The sequence below is a fragment of the Thermobia domestica genome, chromosome 15 (genome assembly GCF_964235325.1).
Source record: "Thermobia domestica chromosome 15, izTheDome1.hap1.1, whole genome shotgun sequence".
Lineage (NCBI taxonomy): Eukaryota > Metazoa > Arthropoda > Insecta > Zygentoma > Lepismatidae > Thermobia > Thermobia domestica.
The window spans coordinates 105858656-105874039 of NC_137468.1; the positions used below are offsets into that span (position 1 = coordinate 105858656).

The window sequence follows — 15384 nt, forward strand, 5'->3', positions numbered from 1 at the left end:
TTAGTGACTAACAATTCATCAGCGAAATGGATCTTTCGGTGTAAAAGTATATACTCAAAGAGATTTCAACATGCTGCAGAACATCTTCCACATTGTTTCCTATAATAATACATTACAGGTTGTAGAAAAGATAGTTTCCGTAGGTTAAATACAGAATGTGGACAAAAAGTGAAGAAATAATATTCTTCTCTCTATTCACTGAACAAATAATGTCCTTTTATTACATGTGATGAAAATCGAATAGATTATCTCCCTGTAGGTTCTCAAAGACTTCAAGGTTTTCGTGAAACGAACCGAATATTCCTTCTCTCTGACTGATTCATTCATTGTTTTGTAAGGGCTTTAGCAGTAACAAAAGGTAACTGATTATAATTGTTTTCTAACTCTGAGAATTCGCTGAGAATAGTTTCAACCTTTGAATGAATGCATTCTCACTGATAAAATTCTGAATGTTCATTTCTAGTCTTTTGAGCAGCAACTTGTAACTCGAATGGGATCCAGTGAAATGAAATTGCAATCGTTAGTCTGAGTCACAGCCAGTTTGCTATCAAGGGAGAGGAACACTTATAAAACTGCGACAATTTATCCTTGCATTACAAGATTTTTCCCAACTTATTATTCAAGAATCTAAACATAAATATCACATGATTCAATGTTCACAACTTGAAATACTTTATTTTTGAGGTCATGACTTGGACAACTGGTCTGTTAAATACGGTATTTAAGTACTTCATTTTTGTTCCATGCCAACATACCTTATTATTATTATTATATTATACAGAGGGTACTGCCAGGTATTTCCTAAAGTTGCCATTGGCATAGCGCAAACCAAAATATATATTTTTTACTTTAAGTACGAATAGCATAATCATCAAACCCGAAAATTACTACTTACACAGCTGTTGAAACCTCCAGATTTGGAATTGGATCTGTAATAATCAGGCTAAGTAATATTCGGTATCCTTCGAAGACACACGATGAGATTTATTTAAATGAAGAACAAGTCTCGCGAGGAAAAACAGTTGTCACATTTCTCACGGCACAAAAGAGTTTGGTCAGAATAGCGGCAAATTAGATTGTAAAATCAGCCAGTTTCTACTAATATTGACGACGGACAAAAAGTGTATTCAAGAAGTTCTTTTTAACAGAATATCCTGTGAAAGAAACATGAAATTGAGAAATGCACGAGCTCATTGATTGAAGTAAATTGCTTCGTGTCTTCGACTTCACATAAAATTTCTTCTTGACTGATATTCCTTTAGGGTTGTGAGAAAGTTCCCTTCATATAAAAAGATTTGTTTCGGAGTATAATTTTCCAAGGACAATTTCACTGATAACGCTAGGTTCAGAAACTTTGACTAACAGGAAGCTGAAGATTTTTTAAAAATTCTTAATTCTCCAGATCTTAAGATCTTTCTTTCCCTTCGTAATCATCTAATGCTCTACAAGGATTTCCCCGGCCTTAATTCGACAACTTCCTGATGTTATCCTTGCAAGTTCGGAAACTTTCCTTCTTCTGTTTCACAAAATCACAAATTTCGTCATAATATGGATCCGATCATTTTTCTCCAATTCTAAACTTCAACATGTAAATTATTCCCTTATATTTTCACCTATTTGAATAGCACTCTCAATCTCTCTCTCTCTCTCTTTCCAAGTCGTCCACTATGAACGCACATGGCTTGGGATCAAACGTTCGAGTCTTGAAACCAAATATAAGTGCTCTAGCAATGTACTATTATAACACTACGTTTGTTGCTAAAGCAGCGTCATTTTAAATTTTGTTACGGGTAGGATATTTTGCGCCGGCATACGAGTTTTTCTTTGTATATCTCAATATCTGTGTTTTACTATACATTTGATCAAACAATATGTTTATCACACTCAAAGAAGGAGGAATTACATTCTGTTGTCCTGCCCAAATGACGCTCCTGGAATATTTGCTTGCAATTACTGGGAAACAAAATGAAATTATTCATTGAATAACACTCATTTCTGTCAGTACTTTCTAGAGCTCTGCGTCCACATTACAGATTTTGGGAGCAAATAAAGGCATTTATGAAGCTATGGGAACATTTAGTGACAATTGTTTTATTCAGGCTCTGCAGTTGCATTTCGGAACAAATGAACGAAAGAGACAGTTTTAGAGCAATTAAGCTTGAAAACATTATTATTATTATTATTATTATTATTATTATTATTATTATTATTATTTTGTCTGAATGGAAACAGTATATAACGTCACACAGACTGCTTTAGACAAAGGGGATGAGTTGGAATGAATACCAGAAGTAGCTGTCGATTGTGGTGTGTGTTTCTGAATGCATAAGCACATGGCACAAGAGTTCGTTAGTAATTTGGACCTACAATTTTTGTAATATTTTCAATGCCGCGAACTGTAAATGTTAAAGGCGACTGAAGTTAGTGTTTTTTAAGGTAACTCACTATTCTAATCTCCTCCGATTTTAACCTTATGTAATTGAGTCTCAATAAAGAAGCTCGTATTGATGTAAAATCAGAGAAGTAAATATGCCACTTTCAGAAGTATGTGTGTTAGAGTAAGAACAACAACAATTAGTATAATTTGATTCTGCAGAAATATCAATTAGTATTGGCAAAGGACGACATACATTTTAGCGCCACAATAGTTCTTTTCCCTCGATTTTCTAATACATATATATCTTCAAACATTTATTTTGTTCAGCTCTGTGTGATCTATCAAGATCAACTTTGTCTCGTCTTTAGATAATATTACTATGTAAAAAATTGTAAATTGAGAACCTTTTGATTTTTCTTACCGACAGAGAGATAAGCAGACTTCAACGTTGAACTGTCAATTAATTACTATCGCTGAATGGAGTGTATGGTAGTAGAGAATGCTATAACTATTTACCTAACTATAAGACTAGTACGCGTTCCGAAGTCACAGCTATTATACGAGCTATATAAGATTATGATCATTACCTTCCTGAAATTTTCCGTTAACTATTATCTTTAATTAATATAATCTGATTATTTTATATGCATCTGATATAATCTTACTTATGAGTAATCGATATCCTCACTACGTAAATATCCTGATATAAACTTCACTGTAAAATCTTGTTATTTCTATTCTATTCTATTTAATCTTTGCGGGTATTACATCATCAGGGCTTTATCATCAGGGTTGGTAAGAACTGTAACCAAAATGGTCAATAAGCGGGATAGCTTGTTATTAAGCGCTGATTACCCTGATGAATCATTCACTATATTCCTAATGGAAGTTCAAATCTTTCCCACAGTGCAACGGAAGTGACTCTGTGACACTACCGGCTAGAGTTGTAACTAACTGCTTCGTCTGCTACTGGCATCATTGGCATCAGCTAAGTGTGTCATTGGCTGATTCTATGAGACTCACGCACTCTGAATGATTTGATACGTTCTTGCTTTTAGTAGTTCCTAGTACCCAACTTCCTTGAGCGATGGGCGCCACAGTTTCAGCTGAAAGAGCAGCTGAAACCTCTAATATTATATTATTACTTTATGTTATTAAGTTCCACTGATTACACTAAAATTATAATAAATAATGTCTGTTGTTGGCCCCAGATGTTTTTTGTTTGTTCTAAGTTACTTAAATTCGTAGAGCTTGACACAGAACTCTCTGCCGCGATACAAATGTTTCACACCCCGCCCTTCTTACATGCATTTCTTCGCCCCCTTGTTTCTAGCACCTGCTATGTTGCCACAATAGTCAGTTAAATTCTTGACACCGAGGAGGAAAGATAATTTAAAAGTCTATGCGAATTTATATTCCATATCGTTCTCTCTCCTTTTCGCTGAAGTTTGGCAACTGCGCATGACACCTTTCATTATGACGCATATTGTTCTTTTCATGCTGAACTATAATTCGCTGAATAAAGTGTAGTGTTGCCAACGGCAGAAGAAAGCAGCAAAAATATACCTTTCAGAAGCAGAAGTATTCTGCAAGATTTCTTTCTAGAAAAATCATTGTTAAAAAAACTTATTAGCATATGACAATAGAGATTAGTGGTGTTGAAGTACCTTTTTCTAAGTGCGCGCGTTTTTCGAACTGTGGTGAAGACAGCCTTTAAAAAAAAAGCAAGCTCGGAGTGTTTTTTTAGTGTTGAAAGCTTTGTAGATAGCCTATTCCTAGTTTTTTAAGTTTTACGCTTGTAAAAACGTTTATTTGGACAATGCCTCCAGTGTTGTCTAAATTGAAAACAAAGACTTTACATAGCCAAGCGAGAGAAATTGTGAATAATGTTCATTCATTTCTGAAGATGGAAGCTATTGAAGGTGTTAATATTCCAATTAAACATTTTGGTAAAAGAGCGGCAGCTGCAACCGGGGTCCCGGAACGAACAATTCGAGGAATTGTGCAAGGAAAGAAAAGTTCTTGAGTCGTCAGAAGGGCCCTCCACATCATTCTCTACTCCTGGAAAGAGAAGACCAAAACCAGCACCTAAATCTTCAGTGGACAATTTCGATGAATGTGTCATCTGTAAGTGTGTGTATGACTATGCTATGCGTGAAAAGCAACTGCCAACACTTAGGAAATTGCACACGACATTACAAGAAGAATTAAATTTTGCGGGTAGTAAAGACAGTTTGAGATGCTTACTGCATAAGCTGGGTTTTAAGTGGAGGAAGACACCAAATAATAGAACCATTTTAACCGAAAAGCAAGAGATTTGTGCTTAAAGAACGCGGTTCTTGAGACAAATAAGGCATTTTAGGCGGGAAGGACGACCAATCATATATGTAGATGAAACATACTTACATAGTTCTCATACTCCAGAATATGGTTGGTCAGATGATTCTGGCAAATGTTTTCGGGTGGCTTTGTCCAAGGGACGACGTCTTGTGATAGTTCACGCGTGAGGTAAGGATGGGTTTGTTCCTAACGCTTTACTAATGTTTAAATCTAATTCGAAATCAGGGGACTACCACGATGACATGAACAGCGATAATTTCATGAAATGGCTTCGAGGAAAACTAATTCCTAATCTTTCACCCAGATCTGTTATTGTTTTAGACAATGCCTCGTATCACAACGCGCAATTAAATCCTGCCCCGACTCAAGATTCTTTAAAAAAAAAGATATGCAGAGATGGCTTCAAGAAAAGGGGTTACCTTTCATGCCTGACATGACACGACCTGAGCTGTACGAATTAATCAAATTACACAAACCTAAACATGTAACCTACAAAGTTGACTCCTTGCTAAATGAATACGGACATTGTGTATTAAGATTTCCACCATATCACCCTGAATTAAAACCAATAGAAAAAATATGGGCACTAGTGAAAAACTGGGTGGCATATCACAACACAACCTTTAATTTGGATGCGGTCATGCAGCTCGCACAATGCAAATTTGAGAGTGTCACAAGCGAAGAATGGGGCTCAAGGTGTCGTCTTGTGGAAGAGATCGAGAATGAGTTTATGGAGCGCGAGGGGCTGATAGATGAATATGAAGATAATGCTGCATCGGCACCTTTCATAATTTACGTGGACCCTGAATCAACTGACACAGCCTCGGAGATTGAGGACTTCTCAGGAGATCCTGAATCAACTGACACGGCCTCGGAGATTGGGGAGAACTTGTCAGGAATAAAAGAATTAGACTAATTAATGCGTGAAGTGTACCAGTGTACCAGTGTCTTAGCCTTAATATGTTTGTAGCCATTGGAATAAGGTAAGCTCTCTCTTTATTAATAGGCTGTACATGTTATTCATTTACGTTAGTATATTTTTTCTTGTACAATGCTTGGTAGTTATTCTTTTGGATACTTAGATTGCAACACTGTGCTGTGCAACGATCGCGGCAGAAACAAGTGTGTTGGACTCTAACTCACTAAAAATTGTCAAAAAGTAAAATTGTGAAAAAAAAAGAAAGAAAGAAAGAAATTAAGAGCTTGAAATTCAGATAGCAACCATTGTAATCTAGGTTTCTCTCCCCTGCTTCAATTTATAAATCCCGTTTGTACAGACTATATATGGCAGGTAGGTGTGTAAAGTGTGTTAAGTCAAAAGTTAGTATTTCAGAAAAATCGCATTTGAAAGTTCAGATGTAGTTCCAAAAATCCGATTTTGGGTTCCAGACATACATCCAAAAAACAGTCTTGTTAACATGAAGACCTACAAGAGCTAATCATTTTTTCAAAACCGGATTTTGAATTTATATATCAACTTTCAAATGCAATTTCTCTAGAACACTAATTTTTGACTTAACGCACTTTACACACCCATCCGCCAATGACAACAGCTAACATCGGCTTGTTCACTTTTGAAACGCACTTTCTCCCTAACATATTATACTTACACAAAAAATAAAGTTTGTGTGTTCATGAGCTATAAAGTATCTCTTTCCCTATACTGTATATTGTCATCTTGCTAGTGCCATAATGAAAATCTTAATTAGGCTATTCTTCAGAATCAATTTCGTTTCAATTGGTAGCGTGGTTGTCTTACAGCATGTTTTAGGTTTACAAAATCTCTCCGAAACTACACATTAGGATTTACATTCACCAATATAACCGTATTCAGCTCAATGAAATTTATTGTTATATATGTCCTGTAGACATATTTTCCCTCTTTAGACATATTTTCTGATTGCATCCTAATATTATTGTAACATTTTTAAAACCACAGTAATGGAGTACTAATTATTAGAAAGAATATGCACTCTATACATTATCAAAATATGAGGATTTTACCAAACTTATCGTTGATTTTTTCTCCTGTTATCACAGAGTATACATCCACAAGCCCCATGCGCAGATTATATTTAATTTTATTAGTTTACTTTTATAGATTTATTATTAGACAAGTTCAACCTCAAGCAATAGAGTCTACATGTATTTGATAACCTTTAAAAAAAAGCCCATCTCAAGTGTCATTGAAGTATATATTTTACTATAATTATCATGAAACAGGCAAAATTATGCACACACTAGTATAAGTATGCTAACTAACTGATTATTGTGAGAAATTAAGTTTGATGAAAATTTAATGAGATATGGAAGAAACTAAAAGTAACGTAAAAGACTATAATGTTGATGATGACGATTAAAAATATTATGGTCACTTACGAGTTACTAATACTAGTTCTTGGATCCAAGCCTTTGGCCTTTTGTACACTATATGTTAAGATCGTCCTTAATTTCAAAAGCTCTAGTTACTTGCATTTAAGAAATTTATTGTGTTCATTTATTATTACTTTTATTAAAAAAATGCCCTCCAACCTCCCGAACTCCATTCCATATTTTTAATGCAATTATACAAGTTCTTTTATACACAACAATCTAAAGATAGCGACATCTATTAGCATCAGGAAGACAAGTCATTGCACGTAGCGACATCTACTACCATGACTAATATTAATTATCGTGATCCGCTGAGATATTATAATTAATTCCTATTGTGCCCTTTCTCTTTTCATAACTAACATTGCAAATCTCTTGAGCAAGGTTGTATAACATTGTGGGAAAATATGATGCATAGACTGGCATGTTCCCTTTTTATAATTGGAATTAATCGTTATCATTACTAGAACGTCAAAGATTTGATTGTTCCGCGGTCGTCTCACTAACCACTTAATCATGACACAGAAACTTTGTCTCTAAATATTTCCGCCAAATGTAATCGATTTTCCCATTCCTGTTTCTTCTTACATGATAGTCTCCATTTACAACAGTTATAGTATAAGTTATGCAACTTCTTAATATAAGCTGTTCCGCCAGAAAGTAATTAAAAACGTGTCATTTCGAAGAAAGAAACAGTGTCATAAAATAGCCACCAAATAATAATAATAATAATAATAATAATAATAATAATAATAATAATAATAAATAGAAATCTATTCGTGATCAGACCGTTCTAGCTGCAATACTCTGTCTCGGCAACCCGCAACATTCAATCTGATTTTGTTGACATTTCACTACTAACACTAAAATAAACTTTCATATTATACATGGAGAATTTTCTTCAATATTCCTTTACAGTCAGATGGCCCAATATATAACAATAAATCACTTTCCAAGTCCTCGGAAAATATTCTATTTTCATTTCATAGTTATTACTTTAGTATTATTTTATAAGTATATAGAAAAGTAATGTTGATATCTTTTTCAAGCTAAGGGGCCGACTTCATCGACACTAACGAGATAATGCTTTTAAAATCTTCCGTTTCTTTTATGAAATGAAAATTCTCGTTGCTAAATGCATAAAATTACCTACTTTAGTTTAGAAACCTGGATTCGATTTCCACCAAGAGCTGCTTTTTGGCTGAGCAGTTAGCGTACGCGCCTTTGGCGTGGGAAACGCAGGTTCGATTCCCGGCGGAAACCACGTGGTTCAGATTCTACGTTAATCAGTAGGTCCACGTCCCATATAGTTTCGTTGCTGAACGGGATGTTAAACTAAAAATCAACTCAATTCAACTAGACTTTCACCAATATCTCATGAAGTTGAATCTCAAGTTCAGCTCAAGACCCGCTACCCCCTATTGCTACGCTGTAGTGCTGTGCTAAACTAAATATATAAACAAATAACTCTCTTTTCATGAAAACACATTATAGAAGTCAGTTTAAAAAAACAAACACTTTCAAAGAAAAATTCATAATTATTAGGAAAACACAAAGCAATAATATTTATTTTCATTCAATTAAGGGAAAAATAACATTGATTATATTTATATAAAATTGTTTTATGTATGTCAAATTTGACAGTATTATTAGAGTAGAACGGAAAAACATGTTCAAAGATACTACATATACCAATCAACAAGTCTTATTGAAATGAATAAAATTATTATATAAGTGCAAAACCCTATGAGTAGTTTTCGAGAAAAGGGGAAAAACATATTTCTTTGTAAATCTTAAAATGAATGCTTATGAAATATTGTACATTAGACTCTCACTAATCCGACCACTTCTTGCAAAGAATGGTGCTAGATTAGCAAAAGTTAGGATTTAGGATTGAGATTTCTGGGATTTCGACATCTATGGCCATTTAGCCCGTCATGTATTACGAATGACGTCTCTCGGCGAGCACACTATCCGGGGAAAGGGAAGGAAGGAAGCGGCCTGGGACCTATAAGTTAGGTACCACCCTGGCATTTGCCTGGTGTGAATGAGAAAAACCCTGGAAAACCTCACTCAGGATGGCTGGCCTGAAAAAGCGTTTTACACTTTTTCGACCGAGTGCCTCACCGGGACCGCTCGCACCGAAGGCGAGAGCGTTAGCGACTACGCTATGCGGGGCCACTAGATTAGCAAAAGTGTCGAATTATTGAGTGTCTGAAATTGAATTTAACACATACGGGTACTATAATTTACTAAATATAAGGTTCCATACATTATTACAGAAAAAATAGAGAAACTTAGGAGCCTAATGCTTGAGATTGTACGTAGATTATCTCCCACTATGAAGCGTGTTCCAAATTTTCAGTTGAAGCAATGAAGATGCTCGACGGTAGGATGTACTATCACACAACCTCTTTACAAGCAACAATAAACGGAAGCCACAAGAATTCTGTATGTAAGTTATTTTTCCGCTACTACAGTATAAACAAATATAATCGTTGATAGATTGTTGCAACTTTATGTGGCAGACGCCAGATGTTGGGACCGGGTTACTGAGAATACAGACTACTGAGAGTCATAGTCTACTGTATAAGTTCATTAATTTCATTATTAGGGCACTAGGAAGATTACATCACATAGTATGATTAATGTATGTAGCCTAAAATTGTCATTACGCCTTAAAACTTAATTTCTTTGTAATTAAAATATTGTTCAAAAATAAGGCATGCGTATATTAGCAGATAGCTCACATCAAAATGAACAAAATGATTGGGAATAAATTATCACGCGAGCTTTTTTAGAAAACAGTAAAATCTGACTTTATGGTGCTAAAAAATGTCCTTCAATCCCAATAAATAATTTGCAGTTTTTATTTTGCTGAGAGATGGTTAGTTATTTATGTGCTGTATATGTAGCAAAATACACTGTTAAGCAGATCGTATCTATCGTTGTTTATTTTCCTCTAACGATGAAACCCACGTCATTATTTACCTACAACTTCTAAATATTGGCCCTACCCATTGAACTACACTCGCCAATATTACTACCAGAAATCAATTCTCATATTTCGAACAGGAAACCCACTTGCAGCTACTAAGATTTTATGAACCATCAAGCCATACGAATCTATTATTAGCTATTTAGTCGAATAGAAGACTGTCCACTATGTATAATGTTTTCCAAATAAAATGTCCTACAAATATTCTTGATGTATTGAAAACTGGACAAAAAAACTCTAAAATTAGCTTCTACAAAAGGGTTCTAAACTGAGAAAATAACGAAATGGTTCTTAGCATTGCAAGAGATTTCAATCTGGAGCCAAATGTGTACAGCAATCAAATAAACAACGTTGATGATCACAATGAAACACCCCAAATCATGAATGTTACACCTGTAAAAATTGTTTATGGTGAGTGTTGCATTATATAGTTTAACCGCAACGTTCTCTTATAATGTTAGGCTTACAAGTTAGGCCTAACGACATAAATTTTGCTGTATATAGAACTTCCCACTGAAACCAATTATTACCAAATTCTAAATATGAATGTATACTTTGTTACAATCAATTCAATTAAAAGCTAATAAAACAAAAAACATATTTATAAAATATAGAACCATGAACAAATACATAGTACATCTTGTGTTAGCTAAAACTATATAATCTGAATTTAAACAATCCACATAATACACTATTATTTTTTCCTCTTTTAAACATCTTTACACTTTTGTTACGTGCAGCTACTTGTTACAGCACTTAAATACCAACATCTTCCCCGGGTCTCCGCAAACATTTAACTCCTAACATTTTCCTCGGTTCTTCGTAAATACCCCTTCCGTACTTCTCGTTCAACCTTTGAGATCAGCAACCTACTCACTGACATAGCTTTCCTGTTTTGAAGCACCTCGACATCTTAATGCTTCTGAGCTCTAAACTCCTTTTGAGCACACAGCTCCTCCTGAGCACAAAGCTCACTTTAATCTGAGCATAAGGACCCAACTGAGCACACAGCTCCAATTAGGCACTTCGCTCCTCTCAAAGCTCCTCCTGAGCTTCCACTTAGCAGACAGCTCCTACTGAGTACTTCGCTCCTCTCAAAGCTCCTCCTGAGCTTCACTGAGCAAACAGTTCTTACTGAGCACTTAGCTCCTCTAAAAGCTCCTCCTAAGCCCTGAGCACAGAACTCCTCTTGAGCACCAACTAGGCACACATCTCCTCTAAAAGCTCCTGCTGAGCTTTCACTGAACACACAGCTCTAATATGAGCACAAAGCTCCAAATGAGCACACAGCTTCGACATCTGCATAGGATGTACGATTCTTCAGATACCACCTTTGTACAATTCTTCAGATATTTAGTCGAACTAAACTTTACTTATGCACCTGTCCTCGCATGATCTTGGAGTCGTCGATCTTTTCCAAGACTGCGCCATCTGTTACACCTGTGATATTTGTATATGTGATGGAGGCTGCATTATGCACTTTAATCGTATCGTTCACTATTAACTACTTCTTAGGCCTAACGACTTATAAATTTTCCCATATATATAATCTCTTACCAAAGCCAATTAGTACCAAAATGTAAATACGAATATGCACTTTAATAAACCATTAATTTCACGTAAAGGAAGATACAAACAAAAACATTAAAAAAAATAGAACCATGAACAAATACTTGGTACATCTCAGCTAAAACTATATAATCTGAATTTAAACAATCCACATAATACACTATTGTTTTTTTTTTCTTCTTTTAAACATCTTTACACTTTTGTTATGTGCAGATACTTGTTATAGCAGCGTTATACTTTTTACTGTGTATTTAACTCAAGGTATATGTATTTAACTATTAATCAGTGTCACAAGAAACACTAACAGTATAAAACTAATTTCAAGACCACATATTCTATTACAAACTATGTTCCACAAACTTCTAGAATGTTTCAACATTCTACTTCTTTTTCTTCTTCTCTAGAAGAATGCATGCGCACCAAAACTATAGAAGATTCTGCCCTAACAATGATTTAATAGAAAGATCTAAGAGACGCAAATAATAGGGTAAGGGAATGGTTCTACTGTACCTCAGCCATGAAAACGGACTCCTTCGGTGAGTTGGCCGTAAAATTCTTCTACGATTCTGTGGCCATGACTATCACCTATCGATCAGCAATCAGTCTCGTAGGAGCTTGAACCTGAGTCTCTATTACGCACGTTGTGACTTCTTCCTTCACTGGATCATGAAATAATTAGACTCTTGCAAGATAAAAAAATGGTAACTGTTCTTTGACAGTATGACACCTCTGTCATACAGCTGATGGTAAGGTTGTGGCTGGTCTCACGTCTTTAATAAAGGAATCACTATTAAATCAACTTCGTGCTACACTCTTAATCCCCTGTCATGTTAGAGTGTACAATAGCCCCTGTCCAGGAGTTTTGTTCAACGTTCCTTTGCGAAGTCCTTCGTGTTGGTGGGCTGCCTTGTGGCTAAGCTGTTAGCATACGCGACTTTGCCGTGAGAGATCGAGTTCAGTTTTCGGCAGGAAGTCGTGTGGTTGAAATTCCACGTTAAGTTGTAGGTGTACGTCTCATAGAGCTTTGCTCCTTAAATGGACTCTAAACTTAAAATCAAACCCTGTTGACCATTCGTGCTACCTCAGCATTGCATTGTAAGAATCGAAAATATGGAACCAATTACGCTAAGAAAGTCATGGCTGTGGTCAGGGCGGAATCCAGGATTCTCTGAGGGGAGTGCACCAATAACTACCAGTACATTTTAATTAAATTTGAGTTTTTTTTTAATGTCTTTAGGTATCTGTGATGTGAATGAGGAATTCCTTTTGAAATGATGTGTTTGCTCTCGATGAATTCTTTTTCTTCAACCTTCAGTAAATTGAAAAACTATTGATTTTCAAAACTCACTGCTAACTTCTCACTTTAGGTAGTGTATATTTACAACAAAGGGGGTGCACGTGCATCTTTTCACCCTTTCCTTAAATTCGGCCCTGGCTGTGGTTGTATTCAGAAAACAAGCTATAAGGGAAAAGTAATGACTTAGCAATTAAGTAAAATGGAAAAATGTGAAGACTCTCGTATTTTTATTTAACTAATAAACAAAATGAAGATTCAATAAATGAAAATGGCATACAGGGAGAATCCAAATTAGGCGAATTGCCTCGTAGTGATCCAAACCCTTTACAATATTTGATGTACAGGTACAACAATAGGAGCATATAATTTAACATAAAACTAAGGTTCGTAAATTGTAATAATGTATGCATATTGCTGAGCACCATCAATACATAATGAACTGATAAATTTCGCTATAGCAGGAAAAAAATCATCCTTTATTGATTTTTAGCAAATCTTGATTATAAATATAAATATAAACTGCACTTGGTTCCTGTAACAAGTCTGTTAAGTCCAAGCCCGAAATTTGGTGGCCAATAACTCGAGAATTGAGGGTCTCCACTTGATCATATTTGAAATATTAAAAGACTTTAACAAGCTCAATCTGCGTGTGAAATTCTGTGATTTGGTTCTTAATTTATGCGCTATCAAATTTGGGGTTTGGACTCAACTTCAACAGCAAATAACTCGAGAATCAAAGATTTGCCCAATATCATATTTTACATGCATATTAAACTTATAAAGGCCCACCATCACGCCAAATGAGTTTCATTAATCGCTTTTGGTGAAATTTCTTGATTTCACCGAGTTTAAATCCAATATCGATTACCAATAACTTGGAAACTAGAGATCAGTCCAGTATAATATTTCATACTATGCTCGAATATGTACAAATCTCGTAATCTTTTACCTTCTTATTAAACTCGATCAACATCGAATGGGTTTATCAATTGTGATTTAGTGAAATTTTGTCATTTCTATAAACAAATTCCAAATTTGGTGGTCAATAAGTCGAAGACGAGTAATACTATCATCCCATATTTGGTCACGATCGGATTAGTATCGTTGATAGTATAGTAATATAATGGACGTTTTGCTAAGTTGAGACCCCACTTTGATGGCTAGTAAATCAGGAACCAAAGTACTGCCTACCACAATATTTCCTATGTATACAGAGCTCGAACCTCTATCACCTTCCCAATCTTGATCAAAATTGGATAAGTTTTATCGATCGCATGCAATAAATACCATCCTTCTGACATTGAGAAGGACGACAAGTCAACTGAATCGAACTCAGATGCTTCTGACGTGCAACCTGTATATGTTGCCAAACCAAGCATGTTCCTGGCCAACCTTAACCACTAAATATAGCGAGTGTTAGTCCTTAGACGATGGGCTACTTGTCCACCAAATTTCGTTTCAATCCGGTCGGAAATTATCAAGTACACATAAAAGCAGGGCCGAGCCGAGCCTGTCTCTGAGTGAGCTCGGGTATGAAACATAGTTTATTTCTCGGTAACTACTGGCTTGATCTAAATCAAATTTGCGGAACATTTACCCCATTGTCTAACGAATAAAAGTACCACATACACACACACATTATATGTAACACCTTTGCTGAAACTAAAATGTCCTGTACTATTACACCAGGAGCTAAGAAATATGTGTGTGTGTTTCTGTTTAATCAAATGTATTCAATATCAATTTTCAACATCTCAGATCAACTTAATTTTGCTTTCTTTGGAATCGTAAGAAATTAAATGCGAATATACGTTGAAGAAATAATTTTTGAAATTGTAAAATAATAAAATAATTACCCGTAGAAAAAATACAATATAATTTTTATCAAGCACAATAATACCTACGATTGAATTTGTTGCCCTGCATTCTGTGGTTGGGTGCTGGCAGTACTTCTGTGTGACTCTTCAGGTAACGTATATTTTATAAAATACATGTTGCATTTACGTATTTTCCTCAGTTACCTTCGGCCCAGCTCCGAGAAGGTTACATCACCCTCTTTATCTTTCAGAAATAAATGCACATCACAATTTGTTAAAATTTAACAGAATATAAATGATACAAGAGTCAGAGTCAAAGTGTCTACCAATGTAGGTCTGCAAATAAGGATACGGACAAAATCTCGCGGCCGAAACATCGCCGCCCAAAAACTCGCCGGCCAAAACCTCGCATAGCCAAAACCTCACCTGCAGCTTAATAAAAATGCAGTGTAGTATAACAATATCGGCTGCTTTTCTTGTAAGTAAAAAGAAAAAAGAAGGAAGAGCTTGGTGGGGTGAGTAGGGGCGCCGAATTCTACTTCGCCCCGGGCGCCGAAATCTCTAGCTATGGCTCTGTATATATATCCCCCACTCTCCCTCTCTTTTGTTGTGC

At 35.5% G+C, this 15384-nt stretch overlaps 1 long non-coding RNA gene across 3 annotated transcripts in view; it reads right to left on the reverse strand.

Moving 5' to 3' along the window:
* LOC145671181 (uncharacterized) overlaps window positions 1-15384 on the reverse strand; it is a 527654-nt gene that overhangs the window by 308996 nt on the left and 203274 nt on the right. Inside the window, exon 2 of one of the 3 annotated variants that reach the window (XR_014128465.1) lies at window positions 12214-13116. The exons of the other annotated variants lie outside the window; for them this stretch is intronic. This is a non-coding gene — a long non-coding RNA (uncharacterized LOC145671181). Of the gene's footprint in view, window positions 1-12213; window positions 13117-15384 lie in introns of those variants that run through there. 3 annotated transcript variants of the gene reach the window in all.